The sequence below is a fragment of the Hippocampus bargibanti genome, unplaced genomic scaffold (assembly GCF_051943395.1).
Source record: "Hippocampus bargibanti isolate YZ-2025 unplaced genomic scaffold, ASM5194339v1 Contig00127, whole genome shotgun sequence".
NCBI classification, from domain to species: Eukaryota; Metazoa; Chordata; class Actinopteri; order Syngnathiformes; family Syngnathidae; genus Hippocampus; species Hippocampus bargibanti.
Window position 1 is genome coordinate 1915 of NW_028296977.1, and position 8675 is coordinate 10589.

Consider the following 8675-nt stretch of genomic DNA (forward strand, 5'->3'; position numbering starts at 1 on the left):
GGAGGCAGAAGTACACAGGTAGACTACATTTTGTGTCAACGGCGCCATCTAAAGGAAATCAGTGACTGCAAAGTAGTGGCTGGTGTGAGTGTAGCCAGACAGCATAGGTTGGTGGTGTGTAGGATGACGCTGGCAGTGAGGAAGATGAAGTAACAAAAGGCTGAAGTGAGGACAAAATGGTGGAAGTTCAAAAAGGAAGAGCGTTGAATGACAATTAGGAAGGAGGTAAGACAAGCACTGGGTGGGAAAGAGGTCCTTCCAGATGACTGGCAAACTACAGCGAACATAATCAGAGACACAGGTCGGAAAGTACTTGGTGTATCGAGTGGAAGAAAGGTAGTGTCAGAGATATGACAGACAGACACCGTGGACAGAGACTCAGAACCAGAAAGATTGTCCCCACTGCCGGCAGGAGACGCAGTCATCAGATGACATACGTCTGAATTCTGCGCCCCTCTGCCAAGCTATTTATTGAGAGTATATGCAAATTACAGTGATATATTAGTAAAACACAGTTTTCTTGATTATAATGCCACACCTCTGGGCGTTCTGAGCACCAACAGCTGCAAGCAGTAAAACATAAGACATTTTAATTGGTTGTCTTTTCCAAAAACTGATAAGTTTGTAATCTGGCGCTTGTGCAGGATGTTTAAGCCGTAAATAACTTTAGTGGAAAAGGAGTATCTCAAGCCCTAAATTCTGTGCAAGGCCGGACCTTCTAGAATCTTGATGGAGACGACAGTTCACCTTGCCGTGTCTGTTTCACTCAGATTTACTGTGGCCATCTGCGTTTTGACTGTAGGCCCATTGTTTAGTTGGTCAGCAAAGCACGGCACTTTTAAACATGATAAATTATTATTCTCCATCATTCCCACCTCTTAATCATTTTTAAAAGTGATAGCAAACATTATCTTGACAGTGATCGTGGAGTGTGAAAAAATGTGGAAAAAAACAAAATAGTAAATATAATGGCATATATGTGTCTATACTATTGGGATATATGTATATAGGTAAAATACAATATAGAAGACATTCCCCGCAATAGCCTAACAATCAATGGGAAGCATGTATGTATATATATACCCCCCAGTCCCACCTCTTAATCATATATTTCAAAGTTGCATTTTCATTAGTCTGATTATATGACTGGAGCGTCATTTTAAATTACTGTTCAACAAATTGCTCATTGATGACAGTTTCAAAATCACGGTGGGCATTTGGAAACAGTTCAACTTAATTTGAAGACACCAGATAATAACCAATATACCTAAAAAACATATTTTTCTTTTTCATTAAAAACAAATTTGGGAACATCTCTCATTTCATCCCCGCCCCTTTTTTCTCTTGGGAAAAGAACAACGATATTGGGATAAAATGTACGTCAGGATGCAATCCGATCTTAGCATGCAGGGAAAATCCAGATCGGTCCCTCTGTCCAAAGGCCGTGAGATACGAGTTCCACATCGCTTGACTCCACACCCCTAGATAGGCTGCGTGACTGGTCCCTCTGGTCATCTGGAGGCCCCTTCCGTCACCAGCCTCGACGCGTCTGTGGTAGCAGCCTGGTATATCATGGTCCAGTCTGCTCCTGAAAATAATGGACGAGAACACAAAATGAGCGTATGTCTCCTCAATGACCATTCTTTGAGGAGCGCCTGGGTCCATGCATTTACATGGAGCCGGGAGCTCTCGGCCACGTTCCACCTCAAAAGGCGTGGAACCCCTGGCAGAATTTACGGTGACCCTCGAGCCTGAGTAGCGCAATTGGCACAGCCTCAAACCATTTAAAATATCTCTCCAGGTCACCACCATATAATTCCTAGATTCTAGTCACTGTATTGTATTTCGATCTTACCGTGGTTTTCTGATGAACCCCATTTCCCCCGTCTGGAGCTCCAACCGTTGATACAAACCTTCCGTCTCTGGCCACTCCGTCTGCATTCCCCCTACTCAGGAATTCACCCAAACGGTCTGCAAGAAGGTGGTTAACGTGGAAAAAACAAAAACAAAACAAACAAAAACTATCTTTCCCCTTAAACATTAAAAATCTCCAACTACATCGCCTGAATCAGCATAGGAGTTGATCTCCCATCAACTGCTTTCTCTAGCACCTTCAAAAACCCTTACCATCTCTTTGGCTAACCCGTCTCCTCCTAATATTCTAATCAGGAAACAATTCATACACAACATCAACAACTGTTCATCCTACTTGAATATCATCAACAACTGCACCCAATCCCCACTCTAACTGTTGAAACTTTAGAGTTTATATTGATGAGCACCTCTCTTTCTACCATTCCACCCAACACCCTAATTACCAAAACTGCATTCTTCTACCTTAAAAAAAAGTTTCTCGTCTCCGCTCCGTTTCCACACACTGCTGCACACACCTACATAAATACCCCCACAACCAAGGCCTCATCTGATCTTTCTTGACCCTCACCAAAACACTCCGTCCCGCAGCCCCCAATCCTCTAACACAAATCTCCTTGACATCCCTGTAGCCAGACTCAGAACTGGGGGGCATCCAGCCTTCAGATAGATAGCCGCCCCCGCCCATGGGACGCAACCTCAAAAACTAAATTGTTCCATAATGCTTTTTTTCATGTTTTAATCTCGTTACTCATGCTTCCTTTTAGATCGATTTTGGCGTCAATTAAGTATGCTTGTCTTCAGGCGTACATTTAATTTAGCATTTTTAGCTCTTGTGAAGCATCTATGAGTGCAATAAAAAGCGCTTTCAAATTACATTTATTAATATTATCATCATTAATCTATGAGTCACTTGGTGTGGCATATAAACCATCTTTTCTTTTTATTCTTATTTCCTGTTCGCTTCGCTGATATTGTAAACATTTTCAAACAAAGTAGCCACTGTGACAATCGGGATCATTCTAACAAAAACAATGTGGCTATTTTTTTTCTCTTTGAAACCATTTGCCGAATGCTGCCGCACATCTGACGCATGCTGGATATATTTGTTCGATTGGGTTCAATTGCATGGTGGTGTCGGTCAAAATGTTGTCGATCTCTCCCCCCACTCCTTTCTGAAAAAGAGCAGAAGTTGAGGCATTTTAACAAAACAACCAAATAAAGCACCTCCAATTAGTCAGTTTGCATGAGGGTATCGTGTAAACCCCCAAAAACCATGCAAATTGGAATTTTTCTTTCCGTTTGGGATTGTAAAATAAAGAAAGGTCAAATTGGCCACAGAGTGGCTTCCAAGCAACAAAATCTCCTATCATGCAGCGAGAAAAATCCCATCTTCACACCAAGATAAGTGAATGGGAAATGTCCATACACGTATAAACGTATCATGTCTGAAATTGTCAGTCAAATTTTCACTTAAAAAAAATGGGTCTTAAACTAACATTTTTTTTTTCCAAATGTTTGCGAAAAACAACTTTTCATACTATTGAGACACAGCTCACGAGGCATTTCTAACAATTAACATTACCAACCAATGAGCTTCCTGATAGGTCCACACGGCTGCCACATCCTCCACGCACCTTTGGAAATTAGAATAGGGATCAATGTCGTTTTCGAATGTGTCAAAGGCATTGTGAAGTGGGTGATTATCATGAGGTCGGTCGGGTCATGTGGAGGAAATCAAGGGATCAAAGCCAGTACTGTTGCAGGAGTTCAGTGGTTGCAGTGGAGTTGCATTGTGAGAGACTGTTCATTCAGAGTCCTTTTCTGCAGCAAATCATGCTTCAGCTTTCTGAGGTTCAGGTCTGTGATGCCAGCAGCAAGCACTTTCAGTTGAGTTTCCATCCCAGGGAGCAGGTGGGATGTCTCTTGGCTTTGTGGCTTGATCGCTGAACGGGTGGCAGCAAATGTGTTTCAGCTTTCTCAAGTTCATTTCTTTGAGGCCAGCAGCAAGCATTTGGAGTTCAGTTTCTATCCCAGGGAGCAGGTGGGCTGTCTTGGCTTTGCGGCTTGACAGTGCTGTGGACATCGTGGAGCTTGTCTGAACGGGTGGATGCAAGTGGCTGTGCATTTAGAGTCCATTTCTTTCACGTCACCACAATTTGAACAGCCAGCTTGATTTCAGAGATTTCCTCACACACGCCCTCAGGCACTCATCCTACCGCCCCACAGCCATGCCGCCTTGGTCAAGCTTTTGCGGCCAGCCGGCCATAATTTCGAAGTGGAGCCAGAGGGATGGGCCAGCCGTGCTGGAACCTGGACACATTAATTTACATTCGGTCAGATTCTTTGTTTGTTAGTTTTTTCTTAATTAGAGGAGCATAGCTTCCCGCAAATTCCCTGAATGTGTGCGGCGCAACCAAAGACGTTTCTATCTTGTCTTCTCAAAAATGTGACAAGTCGATTTGTAGCCTGGACATTCCCACAGTCACCTTCTCGGCCTTGATTCGGGATCGCTGCACATAAAATAACATTCAAAAATGAATTTGTCAGGTAGCGCCATCTGAGGTGGAGGAGTACGGTGGCCACACATTAACTATTTCCATAATTTCAAATATTGAATCAAGTTTATAAAGGCTGAATCTGATCCCACAGTCGCATAGCAGTTACCAGTTCGAAAATATAATTGGTATCATTATTAATTCTTCCTTACTGTTTTCTTTTTTATCAATCGCCGAGCCAGTTCCATCTGTTACAGTACGAAGGATCATGCTTTTATCACGTTTATGTTGTATTAATTTACTCAAATTAATCAAGCTTTAATTGTTTCCTTCATCAGTGTCTTAGCTCAGTCAGATAGTTTCAAACTAACATACTGCATGGGAATGCACACTGTTCGTTTCACTTTCACCCCACAATGGGGAGTCTTGTACTCTTGACAGTTGCATCGTGAATTTTGAACAGAGTGACAGGCCGCCCTGATAAGGAACCACTCACAGAGAAAACCAAATCTTGCTCTTTTGCCATAAAAGACAACTTCCTGATTTAATGTGAAGGAAATAACTACGGAATCTTAGTTTTCTCATCTGAATACTTGTATGTTTAATATCGGGTTGAACATATCTTGTCACCTCTTAAAACATTTTGATCTTCTTTTTTCAATTTGGTCAACTTTTTGGTGAACAGCTTGTCGCGCTTGAATGTTTGTCATCCTCCCCTTCTTGTGATTTATGACTGCATGAGGAGCCCCTCACACTGATTAGAGTATTTTGTTAACAAACGCCATGTAAATTCTTCTTTTCTTAATCCAATCAATATCCTCAACCCTCACAACAGTGTTAACAATTGTGCTAAACCTTATATCACATTTTTGGTGAGCTCAGGTATTCTTGCCTACAGGTTTAACCCATCAACTCCTTATTTCCAATCTAATTCGTTCAGTCTAGATCAGACATGGGTAAACTACGGCCCGCGGGCCACATACGGCCCGTTAGGCTTTTTAATCCGGCCCGCCGAATTTGCCCAAATTATAGTACAAACAGTATCTAAAACTCATGACAAATAGTTAGCGAACAACAGGGCAGATAACTGAAAAGTTGCCTGCCCCATTTTTCACAACTGGAAGCACACTGAGACAACTAATCACATTAAAAAAAGTTTTTTTTTTAATCAAGAATGCACCTACTACAAATGCTACCTTGCTTAATTTACGGTCATGTGCATGGGTGTAGATTTTGCTGCAGTAGTCGATTGTCATTGTGGTGCACAATGCAACGTTTGCATTGCTACCTACGAGCCACTAAGCCCCTTTCATAAATCTCACGTAGACGTTACAGTCACGGTTTAATGTAAATTTACGTTTTGTAGCGTCACATATGTTGTTAGCTTCTTTTGAATCTTTCTTTCCTGGCTGAGGTTCTGTGCATCTATTTTGGAAAATGACATGCAATTGCACTACTTTATAACGCTTGCGAAAGTCCGGAAGAAAGAAGCAGGCTTCTGATTGGCTGCCGTGCCGAGTATGCAAATTTCAACTGCAGGTCGTCGATGTTTGTGTGCTCGGCGACGGTACACGTGTTTTGTTTGTGCGTGAAGGCGAGGGCGTCAGCGAGGAGTTTGTTGAGCGCGCGGGCAGGACAAACCATCTATGATTTGGCGGAATTTAACACAAGTAGGTATTATTGAGCTTGAATATTTCGTTGTGTAATAATATGTTTTGAATGTTTTAAGTGATTCAATTTTTCAATAAATGTTGATTTCTTTAACTTTGCCCCTTCGATGGAAACTTATTAAAAACAGACGCAATCTTGATAAATCACAGTGCCTATGTTATTTTCATCTATTTCCATTTCCTCCTCCAAGTATCTGCGAAATAGTATGTAAACGCCATATTCCTTGAGACAAATTTATTAACTGATCAGGGATATTTTTCACATTTGAAAGACAGTTAATAAATTGGGTTGTAGTGTTCTTACTGTGCTATGAGGTTTGTACATACGACATTTAAAGGACAACCGGCACCATTTTTTGTTTTCGTTTCCCACTGACATCAGAAAAACGTTTTATAGCATCTAAAATACCCAAATCAGGCAGGCTGATATTTTTAGTTAAATGAAAAACACCAATAAAAATGACTTCAAAATGAATCCGGAAATGGTCAGTTTCAGAAGGTCCCACCCCCCTGTTCGTGACGTCACGCCAAGACGTCTTGCCTTGCTCAAGAATCAAAACAATGACTTCAGATTCGGAGAAGATGTTTTCTTGTTACTCATCCAGTTATGAATATGATTCAAATAGTTCTGAAGAGGAAAGCATAAATGTTTGCAATTGATTCAAGGGGTACTCCCATATCAATTCGAGCCGTCAATGACAGCAATGTAGCACCCAGAAAATGCAGAAGATTGCGCCCAAGCTCCGTTGGAAATGGGCTGATTTGTCCGCTGGGAATTTGTGTCAGCGAATATCAAATAGTTGTCTTGGTGCAACACACAACGATTCACCATGGCGTTATTTATGTGTTTTCCTTCTAATTTCACCATCAACACGGATCAACACGAAGTTTTCAGACCAAACAAAGTACCCAAAATGCATTGTGTGTCGCTTTCTCGGTCAGGGGCGGTCCAAACGTGACGTCACATGGGGATCGTCATCAACTCGAAAACAAGACTTCATGAATATTCAGCGCAAGTCTTAAAACGTAAACTATAGCTATATGCTGTGGAATCTTTGTAAAATACGCTCAGTCGAAATCATTTGAAGTGATTTTATAAATTATGGACATAACTTGTTCCGAGTATTTCCGGCCCAAACACTCCCTCCAAATGCTCCTGGCCCGGCCCCTCTGTCAAATTTTAGAACCCAATGCGGCCCGCGAGTCAAAAAGTTTGCCCACCCCTGGTCTAGATGTACGCACGTATTATATCGTCGACACAGCTCACCTTTTATTTCCAGGACCATCAGTACTCACCACTCGAGAACAAATGCTATCTCATAACTGCCTCAAAACAAAACGTATGCGGAAAAAGTGGTCAACACCGCTTCTCTCTATCCCCTGTAATTGAAAGGGGGAAAATGCAACAAGTTAATTCAAACCTCAAAACATCATTGTTTTTAAACTTTCACTCTACCAAAGCATACCGTCCTCACATTTCTTCCCACTGAGGCAATGATGAATTAATAGACCTTGTCTGTTTTGCTATATTAGCTGCCCAAGCGAGGCAGTCAAAAATCAACAGTACAAAAAAACATTCCAGATTAAACCAGCAAAATAACATGCCTTCCCGCATACCCCAAAATAATTTCTAATTATTCATCGTATTGTTTACTTCATTTTAGAGCATATTTTCTCGAATCATCATAATCCTTCTAAATGTATCAATATCAATCACAATTCCATACAACACGTATTCCAATAGAATGCCATCCATCACTAATATGATTTTTGTCTCTCTCTTTCCTGATGTAAAATGTAAAATTCTAACTCACGTTACCCTCTGAAATCTGAAACCAAATACTTGGGGACTTTTTTGGACCCAACTCGCATTTCTCTCTGTGCGAAAATGCGGTCCGTGTCCGTTTCAAAATAATTTTGGCAGTTTTTTTGCCTTCGGGCACTTCTCTTTGCTTACAACCATACGGCCATAATATGCTAAATTTTCTTTTTGCCCAAACCTTATATTTTAATAACGTTTTAGTTCCGCCAACATCTCTTTCAGAGTAAAGTTACTCTCTTTTTACAGGCATAATTATATCGCATTATCGATTTGGTGTTTGCCATCGACGAGCATTTCATCAACCTTATTTCGGCACCTCAGATCGAAGGCAGTTTGATTTCGAATGTCCGAGTAGGACTGACCACATTCCAACACTTCGTCCGTCCAAAGCAGAAACAAGTGTGTTGTCAACTTTTTATCCTTTCGGGGCGCCCCTAAATACTGCCTGAGATCTGCGGGCCGGAACACGCATCGCGCTACCTTTTTCCACCTTTTTCTTGTGTGGTTTCTTAGCCGTGTGGGTTATTCTGCCACGCGATAGGCTAAGCACTGACTAGGGACATTCAAAATCGGTGATAATTGTCCAAATACCGAGGGCAAAGGCGAACGCGAGCTGGCCGAGGCTCTGGCCCCACGGGCACAGCTGGTTCACGACGGCTCTTCGAGGCGTCAGTAGTTTTTGCCTGAGAAGTCGTTCGAGGGGGTCGGTGCCGCCACTCTCCTTAGGCGGCTGGCATGCCAACGGGACCCGTCAGCCAGACAGAAGGTGGTCGGTCCGAGTTGGGCGGTAATCTGGACTGGTGCTGTCCAGAA

At 42.1% G+C, this 8675-nt stretch overlaps 1 long non-coding RNA gene across 1 annotated transcript; it reads right to left on the bottom strand.

The window, feature by feature from the left end:
- Positions 1–393: 393 nt before the first annotated feature.
- On the bottom strand, positions 394–8367 carry LOC148881319 (uncharacterized). Its single transcript, XR_016113919.1, has 2 exons — positions 7855–8367; positions 394–7420 (listed from the first exon to the last, which is right to left on the bottom strand). It is a non-coding gene; the product is annotated as an uncharacterized LOC148881319 (long non-coding RNA).
- Between the last annotated feature and the right edge of the window lie 308 nt (positions 8368–8675).